This window comes from Equus przewalskii, chromosome 25, assembly GCF_037783145.1.
Source record: "Equus przewalskii isolate Varuska chromosome 25, EquPr2, whole genome shotgun sequence".
NCBI lineage: Eukaryota > Metazoa > Chordata > Mammalia > Perissodactyla > Equidae > Equus > Equus przewalskii.
In genome coordinates, this window is record NC_091855.1 from 14842404 (window position 1) to 14860535 (window position 18132).

Consider the following 18132-nt stretch of genomic DNA (forward strand, 5'->3'; position numbering starts at 1 on the left):
TATAGCAAATATTGCTGAACTTAACAGAAATCCCCCAAATTCCAGAAATTATGGTTTCAATGGGATATTTCCCTAAACAGGAAAATGTGTAGTGCTTTCTTTTAAAAAGTTTCATTCTCAGGATGCTTCATAGTGTTTATTCATTATAATAGCCCCGTAAAGATCAGTAGTAGTATACCAGCTTGATTAACGATTTTTAGCACCCAACATCTCTTCTTCATAGCAATATCACAATGTGTAATTAAACATATTTTTGTGATTATATCAGAGTCCCCCACTCTGCTATAAGCTTTCCGAGAGGAAGGACCACGTCTCTTCTGCTCGTGGGTATATGTCCAGAGCCAGCACATGCTGGCACTTAGTGGCCACTGGAACATTTGTTGAATACTTGAATGAATTTAGGGACTGGAGAGACACACCCTCTTCTCCGTCTTAAGCACATACCTCTTCTCCACAACTTTAAATGTGACTGGCTTTTCCCCAATCCCTGGAATGACTGTCCCATTTACCTCAACCTAAAAATAGACCAGGATCTGGTCACAAGCCAGCTCAACTCTAGGACTTTGTTGGAAACTTCTGTAACTGTTCAGTAACCAGCCAGGACAGAAATGTAGGACCACTCAGACTGTTTATATCCTACTGCTACTCTTTGTAAGGACAGTGGATACAATCTCTCTCTTCTTATTTCCATCATTAGGGTTGCCAGATAAAATGCAGGACACCCAGTTCAATATGAATCAGATAAATAATGAATAATTTTTTAGCATAAGTATGTCCCATGCAATATTTTGGGTTTACTTATACTAAAATAATTATTCGTTTATCTGAAATTCAAATTGAATTGGGCATTCTGTATTATTATTTGCTAAATCTGGTGACCCTACCTGTAGTATAACCCAGCTTCAGAAGATCAAGCTTTATGGTATCTATTTGCTTTTGTTAAGAATTTAACATAGTCCCTTGTGTCTTTTATTGCAAACTAATAATACTGTACATAACTATGTAATACAAATCTTTAATCAACTTCAGTGACCATGGCCTTTCCAATAATAGGTATTTATCGTGAAAAGGCCAGTGTACTTAGCTTAAAAATACTGAATAAAATTGGACTCCTGAGTAATCTTTCCTCTGCATAGAATGTGTAGAGGAAGAGGGAGAAGGGTAAAAAGAATTCCTTTTTTTCCTAGGCCCAGAAACTTCTGTATATTACCGTTCATTCAGGAACCCTTGAACTACTGTGGGTACCCTTACATAATTGCTCCACTGTGGGTTGAATACTGATCAAATGTAGAGTTCCCAGAAATTCATTTACTCTTTGACCCCAGTATCGTTGGAGAAAGAGTAAGGACTCTTTAAAAACTGACTAGATGCTAACGAAATGTTCAAATTTAGAATTGTTTGTTTAAAAAGAAAACTAAGGTACTACTAAGCCCCTTCTCAAACATTTACTAATTACGTTAAATTTTAGCATATTAAGAGCTACATACAAATACTAACATGCTCAGAAATCTTTCACTTAAAAATATTTTCAACTTTAAAATAAACTGTTACTCATAGATAAGAGATATTAATTCAGAAAAATAATACATATTATATACGTATAATTAAACTGTAATGTCTTTTAAGGGATAAGTTATTTATTGGTCATTTCAAATGACGGCAATTTTAATTTTGGGGGAAAAAAGGAAATGTCTATTTAAATAGAAACTCTTCTGCCAAGATCTATAGGACACGTCATTTCATTTTTTTAATAATAATTTTATCAGACATAGTTGACATACCATAAAATTCATGCTTTTAAAGTTGACAATTTAGTGGCTCTTAGTATATTCTCAAAGTGGTACAACCATCATCACTATCTAATTCCAGAAGATTTTATCACCCCAAAGAGAAACCCCATTCACATTAGCAGTCACTCCCCATTCCTCGCTACCCTTAGCCCCTGGCAACCACTAATCTCTATACTGTCTCTATGGATTTGCCTATTCTGGATATTTCGTATGAGTGGAATCATACAATATGTGGTCTTTGTGTCTGGCTTCTTTCATTTAGCATAGTGTTTTCAAAGTTCATCTTTGTTGTGTCATATATCAGAACTCCATTCTTTTTTTTAGACCAAATTATATTCCCTTGTATGGATATACAACATTTTGTTTATCTATTCATCAGTTAATGGGCATTTGGGCTGTTTCCATTTTTTGGCTATTATTTATAATGCTGTTGTTAACATTTGTGTACAAGTTTTTGTGTGGACATGTTCTCATTTCTCTTGGGAACTGTACATATACACCTAGTAGTGGAATTGTTAGATTATATGATAACTCTCTGTTGTACTTTGTGAGGAACTTCCAAATTGTTTTCCAAAGCAGCTGACCATTTTACATTCCCACCAGCAATGTATGAGGGTTCTAATTTTTCCGTTTCCTTGCCAGTCTCTGTTATTGTCTGTCTTTTTTATTATAGCCATACAAGTGGGTGAAGTGGTTTCTCATTATAGTTTGGATTTGCAATTCCCTGATGGCTGTTGATGTTGAGCATCTTTTCATGTGCTTATTGGCCATTTGTATATCTTCTTTGGAGAAATGCGTATTCAGATCCTTTGCCCATTTTTTAATTATTTGTGTTTTTATTGCTGAGTTGTAGGAATTCTTTACATATTCTAGACACAAGTCCCTTATCAAATATATGATTTGCAAATATTTTTTCCCATTCTGTGGGTCTTTTCATTTCTTGGTTGTATCCTTTGAAGCACAAAAGTTTTAAATTCTGTTAAGGTCCAATTATCATTTTTTTCTTTTGTTATTTGTGCTTTTGGTGTCATATCTGAGAAACAAGGTTACAAAGATTTACTCCTTTAATTCTTCTAAGAGTTTTATATTTTAGCTCTTACATTTAGGTCCGTGATCCATTTTGAGTTAATTTTTGTACATAGTGTGAGGTGTAGGGGTGCAGCTTTTTATTCTTTTGCATATGTACATCCAGTCATCCCTGCGCCATTTTTTTTATTGATTTCCCCAGCACCATTTTTTTAAAAGACCCTGCTTTCCTCCATTGAATTGCTAGCATATAGAAATACAATAGATTTTTTAATATTGGCCTTGAATCCTACAAACCTGCTTAATCTATTTATTAGCTCTAATAGTTTTTTGTGAGTTTCTTAAGTTTTCTATATACAAGATCCTCTCAGGCCGGCCTCATGGCTGATTGGTTAAGTTCGCATGCTCCGCTTTGCTGGCCCAGGGTTTTGCAGGTTCAGATCCTGGGCATGGACATGGCACAGCTTATCAGGCCATGTTGAGGCCGTGCCCCACGTGCCACAGCTAGAAGGACCCACAACTAAAATATACAACTATGTGATGGGGGGATTTGGGGAGAAAAAGCAGAAAAAAAACAGAAGATTGGCAACAGTTGTTAGCTCAGGTGCCAATCTTTAACAGAAGATCCTCTCAGAGCCTAATAGAAATAGCTTTACTTCTTCCTTTGCAATCTGGATGCTTTCTATTTCTTTTTCTTACCTAACTGCCTTAGCTAGAATCTCTAGTACAATGTCAAATAGAACTTGTAGGAGCAAACATCTTGTCTTGTTCCTGATATTAGAGGGAAAATTTTTAGTCTTTTAGTCGCCATTAAATATTATGTTAGCTGTGGGTTTTTTGTGATTCCCTTATCAGGTGCAGAAGTCCCTTTTGATTTCTGGTTGTAGAATGTTTTTATTAGAAAGAGTGTTGGATTTTGTCAGATGATTTTCTTTATCTATTGAAATGATAATAGAGTTTTTGTCCTTAATTCTATTAAAATGCTGTACTATGTTGATTGATTTTCATATGTTAAATCAATCTTACATTCCTGAGATAAATCCTACTTGGTCACTGTGTTTAATCCTTTTTAAATGTTGCTGGAGTCACTTTGCTGGTGTTTTGTTGAGGATTTCTGTAACTATATTCATAGAGATGTTGGTCTTTAGTTTTCTTTTCTTGTGATATCTTTGTCTGATTTTGATATCAGGGTAACATTGGCCTCATAAAATGAGTTGAGAAGTCCATCCTGTATTTTTTGGAAGAGTTTGTGAAGGATTAGTGTAAATTCTTTTTAAAACATTTGGTAGAATTCACTAGAGAAGTCATCTGGCCTGGACTTTTCTTTGTGGGAGGGTTTTGATTACTGATTCCATCTCTTGTTATAATTCTATTCAGATTTTCTATTTCTTCTTGATTCAGTTTTGGTAGTTTGTGTATTTCTAGGAATTCATCTAGGCTATCTAATTCATCGGCCTGTTGATAGTATTTCCTTATAATTCTTTGTATTTCTGTGAGGTTGATGGTAATATCACCTCTTTCATTCCTGATTTTAGTAATTTGAGTCTTCTCTTTTTTTGGTCAGTCTAGCTAAAGATTTGTCGATATTGTTGATATATTCAAAGAACCAACTTCTGGTTTTGTTTATTTTCTCTATTGTTTTTTGCTTCTCTATTTCATTTATTTCTGCTCTAGTCTTTATTACTTCCTTCCGTTTGCTTTGGGTTTACTCTTCTTCTAATTTCTTTTTTTTTTTTTAACTAAGTTAACTGATTTATAACGTTATATAAATTTCAGGTATACATCATTATATTTCTTCTTCTTTACAGACTACATCATGTTCCCTGCCAAGAATTTTTTCTAATTTCTTAAACTGGAAGGTTAGGTTACTGATTTGAGGTCTTTCTTTCTTTTTGTTATAGATGTTTACAGCTATTAATTTCTCTCTCAACACTGTTTTAGGTGCTTCCTATACGTTTTTGTATGTTGTATGTTTTCATTCATCTCAAGCTTTTTTCTAATTTCCCTTGTGATTTCTTTCATGACCAATTGGTTATTTAAATGTGTATTGTTTAATTTCCACATATTTGTGAATTTCCTAAATTTCCTTCTGTAATTGATTTTTAATTCCTTTTTTAAAGGGGGCGTTTTCCACAGGTTTTGAAGTAAATTCCCAGGCTGCAAAGTAATTGACTCAGTAATTAAAGTTGGAATATTATTTGTTACTACAAGTTTCAAATCCTGTTCTAACTTACTTTCCAGACATTTGGTTCAAGTTTGCCATGCATAATTCTTCATGACAAATGAAGAAATCTAGTTTGAAATAAACTTTATGGAGTCAAATTGGACAGAAATTGTCAGTGGCCAGGATTATTCATTTAATATTTACTCAGTGATATTTTTTGTACTAGTCTATGCCAATCACCTGGGTTTTGAATATTTGAAGTTTCCTTGACAAAATCATCATAAGCCAGCTGTTTTTACTTATTTTTAATTTTAGGCTTCCACATGATAATTCCTGGTGAGTGGCATGAGAAACTGTTAAAAATAGTTGTTGTTTATTGCACTGGGTATGTAGTCATATAGCCAAGATTTCTTTTCCAGAGATGGTCCCATGAATATATAATGTTTATTGAGCATCTTCAGTGTGCTCAACATCATTTACAAAATAAAATTGGGCAGTGCCCCTTCCCCAAAGTAAAATATGCCCAAGGAGAAACAAGAAGATTCTTTGGTACAGAAGTCAAATTTAAATTGTTTTTATGGCTTCAGTGGTCATTGAGGACAGCCTCCTGGAAAATGAACTGACCACAGCATGTGTTTATAAACTTGTTCCTCCTTCCTTCTGAGCAAACTACATGAACTCATAATGTAAATAGAATCAGCATTCTTGACTATAGATCCTACTTAAGTTGGAGCTGGTGACGTACCTAGCTATCTATGAGCTCGCCGGCAGATAATCATTGTTTAAATCACAAAATGGTAAAGCCTGTGAGATCTCAGAAATCACCTGGTCAGATCCCTTCACCAGTCATGGTTTGTTTTGATCACCATTGAATCTATAGCATCAAGAACAGTTCCTGGCTCATGAGTTATTGGGTGAAAGAATCTTCCTGAAATGCCCTTGCTCAAAACTCTCCCTTTTCTCTGTTGTTTCAGGTCCAGACTCCTTTATGTGCCTGTCAAGTTCCTCCATGATTTGTCTCCCCCTTATCTATAAGTAGATTTCCTGTAGCTCCACACACCCACCAAATAGGGTGGTGGCCCATTCTTCCCTACATACCTCTGTGCTCACACTACTCTCTCAAATCCTATACATACTTTGAGCTCCACCTAATCCATCCAAATCCTATACATACTTTGAGGTCCATTTCTTTCATGAACCTCCTTTCCAATAAATCTAGGCAACATTAATTTTCCTTTCCTTAGGATTCCTGCCATGCTTACAGTTAGTATCGCAGTTTACCATTTAAATGTTTAACATTTCTATATCCCTGTGTAGTTTCTAAAAGTACTTTACATATATTTTTTTTTAGCTTTATAACAGTCCTGTGCGGTTGGACATGAATTGTTCATTCATTCAAGAAATGTTTATTGATTGGGCTGGCCCGGTGGTACAGCAGTTAAGTGCGCGTGTTCCGCTTTGGCAGCCCAGGGTTCGCCGGTCCGGATCCCAGGTGCAGACATGGCACCACTTGGCAAAAGCCATGCTGTGGTAGGCATCCCACATATAAAGTAGAAGAAGATGGGCATGGATGTGAGCTCAGGGCCAGTATTCCTCAGCAAAAAGAGGAGGATTGGCAGCAGATGTTAGCTCCCGGTTAATCTTCCTCAAAAAAAAAAAAAAAGATGTTTATTGAGTACCTACTATGCGCCATTGCCCTAGGTAGACACAAGGGATATAATAGTAAGCAAAAAAGAAGACTCTGACCAATGTTCGTAGTACTTGTAGGACAGAGGCAAACTTTAATCAAACAATCATGCAGTAAATAGAAGATTACAACAATACTAACAATTGCTAACATTTATTGAGCACTTGGCTCTGTTCCAAGTTCTTCACAGCTATTAACTCATTTAATATTCTCAACCACCCTATGAAGAAAGTATTATTATCCTATTTTGCACATGAGGAAAATAACAGTTGTGGTACATAAAAGTGTTTGATAACTCAGTCTCCACATACATTAAATGGAGTTTGTGATAAATGAATTCTTATTGGTGGAGCCCCTTGGATCAGTGCCTGATTTGCAGTAAACATGTCTGAGTATTAGCTATTATGATGATGGTGATGGTGATGGTGAGAGATTAAAATGGGAGAATCCTACCTGACACATTAGGGAGAGCTATGATCTGAAGGAATGGTAAGTGTGAATGAAGCCAAGTGGGTGATTGGGTGGGGGTGCTCCAAGCAAAGGTAACAGCACATGCAAAGGCTCTGTGGGAGGAGAAAGCTAGAAGAACGCTGTTGTGCTGAAGCACAGATGGGATAGGGAACATGATATCAGATGAGATGCAATTAAATAGCTGCTAGATTCTGCAGGGTCCTGGCCATGTGAAGGATTTTAGTCTTTAGCTAAGAGTCACTGAAGGGTTTTAAACAGAGAGCTTATATGATCAGGTATGCATTTTATAAGATTATTTTGGCTATTATGAGAAAAAAGGATTGGAGGAGGCTAAGAGCAGATTAGAGTGGATGATTAGGAAGCTTTTACAGTAGTACAGGGGAGAGGAATGGTAGCTTAGACAAGGCTAGTGAAAGTGGAGTTGGAGAGAAGTAGCTGGATTTGATATAAAAAGATAGAATTTGATGATGGATTAGAGAAAATAGGGGACAAGGAACAAGACATCAGGGAAATGCCTACATTTTTGACTTGCATAACTATTCACTGAAATAGAACCCCTGGAAAAGGCTAAATTTTGAGGGGGAAGACCCTATTCAGAAGGAAAAATTGGGAAAGATATATAGATGAAACCAGACTGTATATTCTACAGGGAGGAGTTTGGAGAAGGCAGAGCAGAGGGGATCCAAAGCACAGAAAAAGAATGTATTTGGCCCCACTTAGGAGGAAGGACAGCTCCTCCGTTAAAACAGGAGGGAAGGAAGACCGGATGGGTGCAGGTGAAAGTAGAATTATATGTTTGGTAGTAAGAAGATGGGAGTGCTCATATAATAGTTTCTATTTTTTCTGTGGAAGAGGAGGACAGGGTCATCTACTGGGAGACTGGGGCAAGGAGAGGGGAACAAAGTTTGATGAGAGAGGGAAGGTTTGAATAAACAGTGAAAAGTAGGAGAGTAAGATGACCCAGCTTGGACGATGTTGAGGGCCCATTTGGAGATTCTCTGGAACCAATTTGCCCTATTGTATGGCTTTATTGTATGGCCCTGTTTCTAGAACAGTACGCGAACTGCCCACTACCAGGGCCACAGAGAAAGCAGATAATTAAGTTCATTCAGGTTTGGGGATTTTCCAGGTGGATGAAGTAGGAAAAAAAAAAAAAGTACGGAGGAGGAACAACAAAGTTTAGGGTCTCGGCAAAATAGAGAAATTATAGACCATGGACTCTAAGCCAGATCAGAAGGGAAAATAAGAAAGGAATTTAAAGAAAGCTGATTAGTTTGTGATCAAAGAAGATGCTTGAATTAAAGATTCTGAAACTGGTACAGTTACAGGTGATGACAGGGCCCAAGGGGTAATGGAAGGATGGGTCTCTTAGGTGGATTCAAGGAGAAGGGTGTTGAGGAGATCAAGGAATGAGCAGCCAGGACACTAGTGGCTGGATCATCTTTTTTTTTTTTTTCTGTAATTCTTTTTTGTTAATTAAAAAAATTTTTATTAAGGTTGTATTAGTTTATAATATTGTGGAATTTCTTGTGTACATTTTTATATATCAGTTTCTGTATAGACTCCATGGTGCCCACCACAAATAGTCTAGTTTTTATCTGTCACTATACATATGTGCCCCTTTACCCCTTTCGCCCACTGTCCCTTCCCCTCTGGTAACCACCAATCTGTTTTCTTTATCCACGTGTTTGCTTATCTTGCACATATGAGTGAAATCGTACGGTGTTTGTCTGTCTCTGTCTGGCTTATTTCACTTAACATAATACCCTCAAGGTCCATCCATGTTGTTGCGAATGAGACAATCTTGTCTTTTTTATGGCTGAGTAGTAGTCCATTGTATATACATACCACATCTTCTTTATCCAATCATCAGTCAATGGGCACTTGGGTTGCTCCCATGTCTTGGCTATTGTGAATAATGCTGCAATGAACATAAGAGTGCATAAGTCTCTGGAATTTTTTATTTCAAGTTCTTTGGATAGATATCCAGTAGTAAAATAGCTGGGTCATATGGTATTTCTATTTTTAATTTTTGGGGAAATCTCCATACTGTTTTACATAGTGGCTACACCAGTTTGCATTCCCACCAGCAGTGTGTGAGGGTTCCTTTTTCTCCACATCCTCTCCAACACTTATTATTTCTTGTCTTATTAATTACAGCCATTCTGACAGGTGTGAGGTGATATCTGATTGTCATTTTGATTTGCATTTTCCTAATTATTGATGTTGAACATCTTTTCATGTGTCTGTTGGCAATTTGTATATCTTCTTTGAAAAAATGTCTGTTCATATCCTCTACCAATTTTTTTTGTGAGGAAGATTGGCCCTGAGCTAAGATTTGTTGCTAATCTTCCTCTTTTTGCTTGAGGAAGATTTTCGCTGAGCTAACATCTGTGCCAATCCTCCTCTACTTTATGTGGAATGCTGCCACAGCATGGCTTGACAAGCGGTGCTAGGTCTGTGCCCAGGATCGGAACCCGTGAACCCCTTGCCCCCAAAGCAGAGCATGTGAACTTAACTACTACACCACCTGGTGCCCTCCCCAGCCTATTTTTTGATGGAGTTGCTTGTCTTTTTGTTGTTGAGTTGTATAAGTTTTTTGTATATTTTGGAAATTAACCCCTTGTCAGAAATAGGATTTGTAATTATTTTCTCCCTGTTGGTGAGTTGTCTTTTCGTTTTGTTCCTGGTTTCCTTTGCCTTGCAGAAGCTCTTTAGTCTGATGAAATCCCATTTGTTTGTTTTTTCTTTTGTTTCCCTTGCCTGAGTAGACATAGTATTTGAAAAGACACTGCTAAGATCAATGTCAAACAGGATACTGCCTATGTTTTCTTCTGGGAGTGTTATGGTTTCAGGTCTTACATTCAAGTCTTTAATCCATTTTGAGTTAATTTTTGTGTATGTTGTAAGATAATGGTCTCCTTTCATTCTTTTGCGCATGGCTGTCCAGTTTTCCCAACACCATTTATTGAAGAGACTTTCCTTTTTCCATTGTATGTTCTTGGCTTTGTTGAATGTTCTCCTTTGTTGAAGATTAGCTGTCCATAGATGTGTGGTTTTATTCCTGGGCTTTCAATTCTGTTCCATTGATCTATGTGTCTGTTTTTGTACTGGTACCATGCTGTTTTGATTACTATGGCTTTGTAGTATATTTTGAAGTCAGGGATTGTGACGCCTCCAGCTCTGTTCTTTTTCTCAGGATTGCTTTAGCTATTTGGGGTATTTTTTTGCCCCATATGAATTTTACAATTCTTTGTTCTATTTCTGTGAAGAATGTCATTGGAGTTCTGATTGGGATTGCATTGAATCTGTAGGTTGCTTTAGGTAGTATGGACGTTTTAACTATGTTTATTCTTCCAATCCATGTCCATGGACTATCTTTCCATTTCTTTATGTCCTCTTTGATTTCTTTCAATGTCTTATAGTTTTCATTGTATAGGCCTTTCACCTCCTTGGTTAAATTTATTCCTAGATACTTTATTCTTTTTATTGCGATTATAGATGGGATTGTATTCTTGAATTCTCTTTCGGCTAGTTCATTTTTAGTGTGTACAAATGCAATTGATTTTTGTAAGTTGATTTTGTACCCTGCAACTTTGCTGTAGTTGTTGATTGTTTCTAATAGTTTTCTGGTGCATTCTTTAGGGTTTTCTATATATAGAATCATGTCCTCCACAAACAGCAAGAGTTTCACTTCTTGCTTTTCAATTTGGATACATTTTATTTCATTTTCTTGCCTAGTTGCTCTGGCCAAAACCTCCAGTACTATGTTGAATAAGAGTGGTGAGAGTGGGCATCCTTGTCTTATTCCTGTTCTCAGAGGGATGATTTTCAGTTTTTGTCCATTGAGTATGATGTTGGCTGTGGGTCTGTCATATATGGCCTTTATTATGTTGAGGTACTTTCCTTCTATACCCATTTCATTGGGAGTTTTTATCATAAATGGATGTTTCTTTCCCTGCATCTATTGAGATGATCGTGTGATTTTTATTCCTCATTTTGTTAATGTGGTGTATTACTCTAATTGATTTGTGGATGTTGAGCCATCCCTGCATCCCTGGTATAAATCCCACTTTGATCATGGTGTATGATCCTTTTAATGTATTGCTGTATTCGGTTTGCCAATATTTTGTTGAGGATTTTTGTATCGATGTTCATCAGTGATATTGGCCTGTCATTTTCCTTCTTCATGTTGTCCTTGTCTGGTTTTGTTATCAGGATGATGTTGGCCTCATAGAATGAGTTAGGAAATGTTCCCTCTTCTTCAATTTTTTGGAATACTTTGAGAAGGATAGCTATTAAAAGCTTTGAATGTTTGGTGGAATTCTCCAGAGAAGCTATCTTGTCCTGGACTTTTGAGTTTTGGGGGGGAGGTTTTTTATTACTGCTTCAATCTCTTTACTTGTGATTGATCTATTCAGATTCTCTATTACTTCTTGATTCAGTTTTTGGAGGTTGTATGAGTGTATGAATTTATCCATTTCTTCTAGGTTGTCCAATCTGTTGGCATATAGTTTTTCACAGTATTCTTTTATGTTCTTTTGTATTTCTGTGGTATCCCTTGTAATACCTCCACTTTCATTTTAAATTTTATTTATTTGAGCCTTGTGTCTTTTTTTCTTAGTGAGTCTGGCTAAGGATTTCTCCATTTTGTTTATCTCCTCAAAGAATCAACTCTTAGTTTCATTGGTCCTTTCTGTTGTTTTTTTAGTCTCTATTTCATTTATTTTTGCTCAATTTATATTATTTCCCTCCTTCTGGTGACTTTGGACATTGTTTGTTCTTCTTTTTCTAATTCTGTTAGGTGTAGTTTAAGATTTACTTATTGAAGATTTTTCTTCTTTACTGATGTAGGCCTATATTGCTATAAATTTCCCTCTTCACACCACTTTTGCTGCATCCCATAAGAGGGGCTCTTTTGTGTTTTCATTTTCATTTGTCTCCAGGTATTTTTTTTATTTCTCCTTTGATTTATTCACAGATCTTATGATTGTTCAGTAGCATGTTTAGTCTCCACATTATTTGTGACTTTCCCAGGCTTTTTCTTGTAGTTAATTTAGTTTCATAGTATTGTGGTCAGAAAAGATGCTTGATATCATTTCAATCTTCTTAAATTTATTGAGGCTTGCCTTGTTCCCCAACATATGGTCTATCTTTGAGAATATTCCATGTGCACTTGAGAAGAATGTGTATTCTGCTGGTTTTGAATGGAATGTTATGTATATCTATTAAGTCCATCTGGTCTAGTATTTCATTTGAGGCCACTGTTTCCTTGTTGACATTCTGTCTGGATGATCTGTCCCTTGATGTAAGTTGGGAGTTGCTGTCCCCTACTATTATTGTGTTGCTGTCAATTTCTCCCTTTAGGTCTGTTAATAGTTGTTTTATATACTTTAGTGCTCCTGTGTTAAGTGCAGAGATATTCATAAGTGTTATGTTCTCTTGCTGGAATGTCCCTTTTATTATTATATCCTGCACCTCTTTGTCTCTCATTGTCTTTTTGTCCTTGAAGCCTGCTTTGTCTGATATACATATGGCAACACCTGCTTTCTTTTGCCTGCCATTTTCTTGGAGTATCGTCTTCCATCCCTTTACTCTGAGCCTATGTCTCTCTTTAGAGCTGAGATGTGTTTCCTGGAGGCAGCATATCACTGGGTCTTGTTTTTTAATCCATCCAGCCACTCTGGTTCTTCTTTGAATTTTGAAGAATTCAATCCATTTACATTTAGAGTGATTATTGATATATGAGGGCTTAGTACTGCCATTTTATCTCCTGTTTTCCAGTTATTCTATATTTACATTGTTTCTTTTCCCTTTTTTTTCTGACTGCTGTTTCAGTTTGGTGGTTTTCTGTGATGTTTTTCTGTTTTCTATTTATTTATGATTTGTGGTTCTGCTCTGATTTTTTGTTTACTGCTTACCATGAGGTTTGTATGAAAAATCTCATAGATGAGATAGTCCATTTTCTGATAGCCTCTCATCTCCATTAGCCTAAGTAGGTTCCAGCTCTCTCTTCTTCCCCTTCTAAGTTATTGTTGTCACAAATTGTTCTTTTCTATATTGTGTTTGTGACTAAATTGAAGTGTTTACAGTTATTTTTGATCCTTTCCTTCCCTTTATCTTTTATGTTACAATTAAGTGTTTACTGACCTACTCTGATATAGAGCCGCAATTTTCTGTTTCTACCTATTTATCTCCTTCCTCAAGGTTTTGTCATCCTTCCCTTTTTCTTACAGGTAGGAGGGCTTCCTTCATCTTTTCTTGGAAGGGAGGTCTAGTGGTCTTGAAGGGAACTCCCTCAGCTTTTGTTTATATGGGAAGGCTTTTATTTTTCCATTGCCTGTGAAGGATAGTTTTGCTGCATAGAGTATTCTTGGCTGAAAGTTTTTGTCTTTCAGTATTTTGAATATATCATTCCACTTTCTCCTAGCCTGTAAAGTTTCTGCCAAGAAATCTGCTGAAAGCCTGATAGGGGTTGCTTTGTAGGTCATTTTCTTCTGCCTTGCTCCCTTTAATATTTTTTCTTTGTCATTGACTTTTGCCAGTTTAATAGTATATGCCTTAGAGAAGGTCTTTTTGCACTGATGTAATTAGGAATTCTTTTAGTTTCATGAACTTGTAAGTCCAGTTCTTTCCCCAGATTTGCAAAGTTCTCAGCTATTATTTCTTTGAACAGGCTCTCTGCTCCTTTTCCCTCCCTTCCCCCTCTGGAATACCAATAATCCTTATATTGCTTTTCCTAATTGAGTCGGATATCTCTCGAAGAATTTCTTCATTTTTTCTACATCTTAGTTCTCTCTCCTTAACCCAAAGCATTTCTATATTTCTATCCTCTAAATCACTAATTTTGTCCTCCATAATGTGAGCTCTATTTTTAATGGATTCTAGATTATTTTTTATGTCATTGTGTTCTTCATATCCAGAATTTCTGTTTCTTTTTCTTTTTAGAGTTTCAATCTCTTTGGTGAAGTATTACTTCTGCTTGTTAATTTTATTCCTGAGCTCATTGAAGTGTTTTTCTGAGTTTTCTTGTAATTCGTTGAGTTTCTTTATAACTATTTTGATTTCTCTGTCATTTAGATTGTAAATTTCTGTGACTTTGGGATTGGTTTCTGGAAACTTGTCATTTTCCTTCTACTCTGCAAAGGTACTGTAGTTCTTCATGGTGTTTGATGAAGTGATTGTTTCCCAGTGTATTTGTGGTAGTATCAGGTCACAGATTCTACCTGCCACTGGGGGGATGGGCAGTAGCTGTGTTTTCTGATCCTGCCCCATCTGCTGCAAGTTGTGCAGGTAGGGCTATTCTGCCTTCACCACGGCTGGCTGCAGCTGCTCTGCAGTTGCACTCATGTGGGCAGGGCCTCTATGCTGGGAGGACAGGTAGGGCACTGTAGGCAAGGCCTCTGCACATGGCAGGGAACCACTTGAACTGCTGTGCACTAGGTGGGAGGAGAACCTACACAGGGGCTGAACCGCCACTTCATGGGTCCCATGGGCTGCTGTGCTCCGCAGATGGATGCCTTCTGAGCAAACAGGGCACCTTCTCACCTGTGCTGTGCTAAAGGTGAGAAACACCCTTGTGGGGGCTGAGCCATCACTCAGCAGAGCTGTCAGGCTGTTGTGCTCTACCTTTGGGGGTGCTTTCTGAGCAGGCAGGTCTCCTTCTTGCCTGAGCAGCACTAGGAGGGAGGGCGCCCATGTGGTGGCTTAGCTCCTGCCACTGGGTGTAGAGCATTCCTGTGGTCCAGGCTGCAAGTCTGAAAGCACTAGGCGGGACTGTCCCTGCCTCTTCTTTCAGTCATTCAGGGCTGCTGTTTGAGGACCCGTGAACTGGCTTGCTGCCACCAGGGAGGGGGAGGGGTGCACTTATTTAGTTCCACTGCCTCCTGGGGATCCAGTCCACCCACCTTCAGATGTGTCGCTGTGTGGATCTCTTGGAAGTCCTCTTATGCTGTGCAGGGTGTTCTCTGCTGGTTAATAAATGTCCAGTTAGTTGTAACTTAAAAGCGAGAGGCTGAGGGAACAAGTCACTCCACATGATGCTGATATCACTCTGGATCATGTTTTCTTTTTTTTTTTTGAGGAAGATTAGCTCTGAGCTAACATCTGCTGCCAATCCTCCTCTTTTTGCTGAGGAAGACTGGCCCTGAGCTAATATCTGTGCCCAGCTTCCTCCACTTTATATGTGGGACGCCTACCATAGCGTGGCTTGCCAAGTGGTGTCATGTCTGCACTCAGGATCTGAACTAGTGAGCCCTGGGCTGCCAAAGTGGAATGTGCTAACTTAACCGCTACACCACCAGGCCGGCCCCTGCATCATCTTTTTAATTGTTGAAGTCACCCAGGATAATAGCAGTGCTTATAGTGGACAGGAATAATGGGCCAAATTGTTTGCTTAACTGAAGGGTGAGTTACAGTGAGAGCAGTAAATAAAAGCAGCAATGAACCAGCCCTGATGGCCTAGTGGTTAAAATTTGGCACTCTCACTGCTTTTGCAGCCTGGGTTTGGTTCCCAGTCACGCAAGCACACCACTCGTCTGTCAGTAGCCGTGCTGTGGCAGTGGCTCTTATAGAAGAACTAGAAGGACCTACAACTAGAATATGAAACTACGCATTGGGGATTTGGAGAGGAACCAAAAAAAAGCAGTGAGAAGAGGAAAAGAGTTGGGTTGTAAGTAGCATGGGCCTCAGAAGGTGGCTCTTCTTTTTCTTCTTAAGTACCAGTAAAAGAATAATAGCCAGGAAAGAGCAATGAGAAGCAAAAGAGTAACAACCCCGCCTCTGTTAAAAGAAAATTTAAAAAGCAAAAAAAGGTAAAATCGTAACTCTCATGGAGATATAAAATGAAATGTGTTAGAGAAATTAGTTAACCATTGTTAATGAGAGAACCAGTAAGATGTCCAAAGGTGAATCAACATTTATAGGTCAGGAAAATTGAAATGAACTTGCAAATTTAGGCAAAACTGGCTTCTTCCCACAGTGGGGAGGCAAGTCAATTGAACTTCCACTGGGCAGATTTGATTTGCGTGTCTATAGACAAGAATTATTTTGCATTGCTATCAGTTATCTACAGTTTACAAAGTTGTAAAATACCTCAAAAGCAATAAAAGGCTAGAATCAGATAACCTGGAGGGGTCTGCTCTAAAGAATGCATAGTTTTCCATCGGAAATACCAGTTATGTTTTTTGCTTATTGTAGATTTCCTTATACCTCTCATCCCTGACATATGTGGAACCTGAGAGTATAGACAGCACCATTTGGGTGGGCAACAGGAAAGTAGTGTCTTTAAGGGAGAGTCAGATTTAACAAAGGTAAGAAATTGGAGAGAAAGTTTGACAACACAGGGGCTTTTGCAAGTTATGGATAATTACTTCCAGAGGGCACAGTGAAAGAGTTTGGAAAGTTGAGTGAGGCTGGGAGAGAGGCAGGGAGGTAGAGAGTAATATATGCATAATAATACATTAGAACTGCGGGTCTCAGTGGTGGAAGGGGGTTGCCATCCTCCCTTATGGTTGTCAGATAAAACAGAGGAATCCAGTTACGTTTGAATTTCAGATAAATAAAGAATAGGCTTTTTAAAAATAAGTATGTCTTATTGTTTCATTTTGCCAAATCTAGCAACTCACCCCTAAGGTGACATTTGTCATGTCTGGAGACATTTTTTGATTGTCACAAGTAGAGGGGGACCCCTATTGGCATCCAGTGAGTTGAAGCCAGGGTACTGCTAAATGTCTTACAATGCACAGGACAGCCCCCACAGAAACAATTTTCCATCCCAAAATGTCAGTAGTGCTCAGGTTGAGAAAGTGTATTTGAACAATGATCTGCAATTTTTTTATCACAAACTCTCCTTTAAACATTTTCTAACATGCACCCGTGTTATTTATATGTCATATACATGTAATACTATCCTAACATGTATACTTTTAAATCACAAAAATGTTTAAAAATTTACAAATTAAAGACTGAGATGAAGCTGAGATAAACACAATATTTTAAAATATAAAATTTTGTTCATTATCTATACAAAAAGTCCTTTTTGTTCCCATGAACTTTTTCTTTTAAGTAAGAGCAATCTGATTGACTTTGCTTTATTTTTGAAATAGTGGTTTAACACACTATGATGATTTCAAAAGTTTGTATGATCTGTTTACTTTATTACTTGGTTTTAATGGAAATTCACAAAAATTTAAAGGATCCAAATGGAAAAATACTTGGCTGGGCTTACTCAAACATGAAACTAATTTTTTAGTCCCATTCAATTTTATTGAAATTCAGCTAGTTAATTTTTATCTTCCATCATATTAATTAGTTGCATTTGCAAGTTAATCAGAAGATGTTATATTTTTAACAACTATATTTAAAATTCACAGAATCTCTTATATGGAAGATTCTTTTTTTTTTTGAGGAAGATTAGCCCTGAGCTAACTACTGCCAGTCATCCTCTTTTTTTGCTGAGGAAGCCTGTCCCTGAGCTAACATCTGTGCCCGTCTTCCTCTACTTTATATGTGGGACGCCTACCACAGCATGGCGTGCCAAGTGGTGCCATGTCTGTACCCAGGATCCGAACCAGCGAACCCCAGGCCGCCAAGAAGCAAAACGTGCGAACTTAACTGCTGTGCCACTGGGCCGGCCCCTGGAAGATTCTTAAACACAGTAGGAAACTATTTCCAAGGATTTATATGTACAAATATGAGCATTTTTATAAGTGACATACTTCTATATTTTTTGGCAAAAACAAAACCCAAAACACCAAAATGGAAACACTTCTAAATATCATTTTTCAAAATATTCATTTGCAATAGCTTTCAAAAAACAATTTTCTCTCTCATTACACTATCTACTTTATCTTGAAGGAACAGTTTTTTTGGTTTTTGATTCTGTTTTTTGCTGAGTGAGATTCGCCCTGAGCTAACATTTGTTGCCAATCTTCCTCTTTTTGTATGTGAACTGCCACAACAGCTTGGCCACTGATGGACGAGTGGTGTAGGTC

General features: G+C 37.5%; 1 protein-coding gene across 2 annotated transcripts in view; it reads left to right on the forward strand.

Annotated features, from left to right (window-relative positions):
- Positions 1–18132, forward strand: part of EXD2 (exonuclease 3'-5' domain containing 2) — a 95813-nt gene that overhangs the window by 1158 nt on the left and 76523 nt on the right. The window lies entirely within an intron of this gene.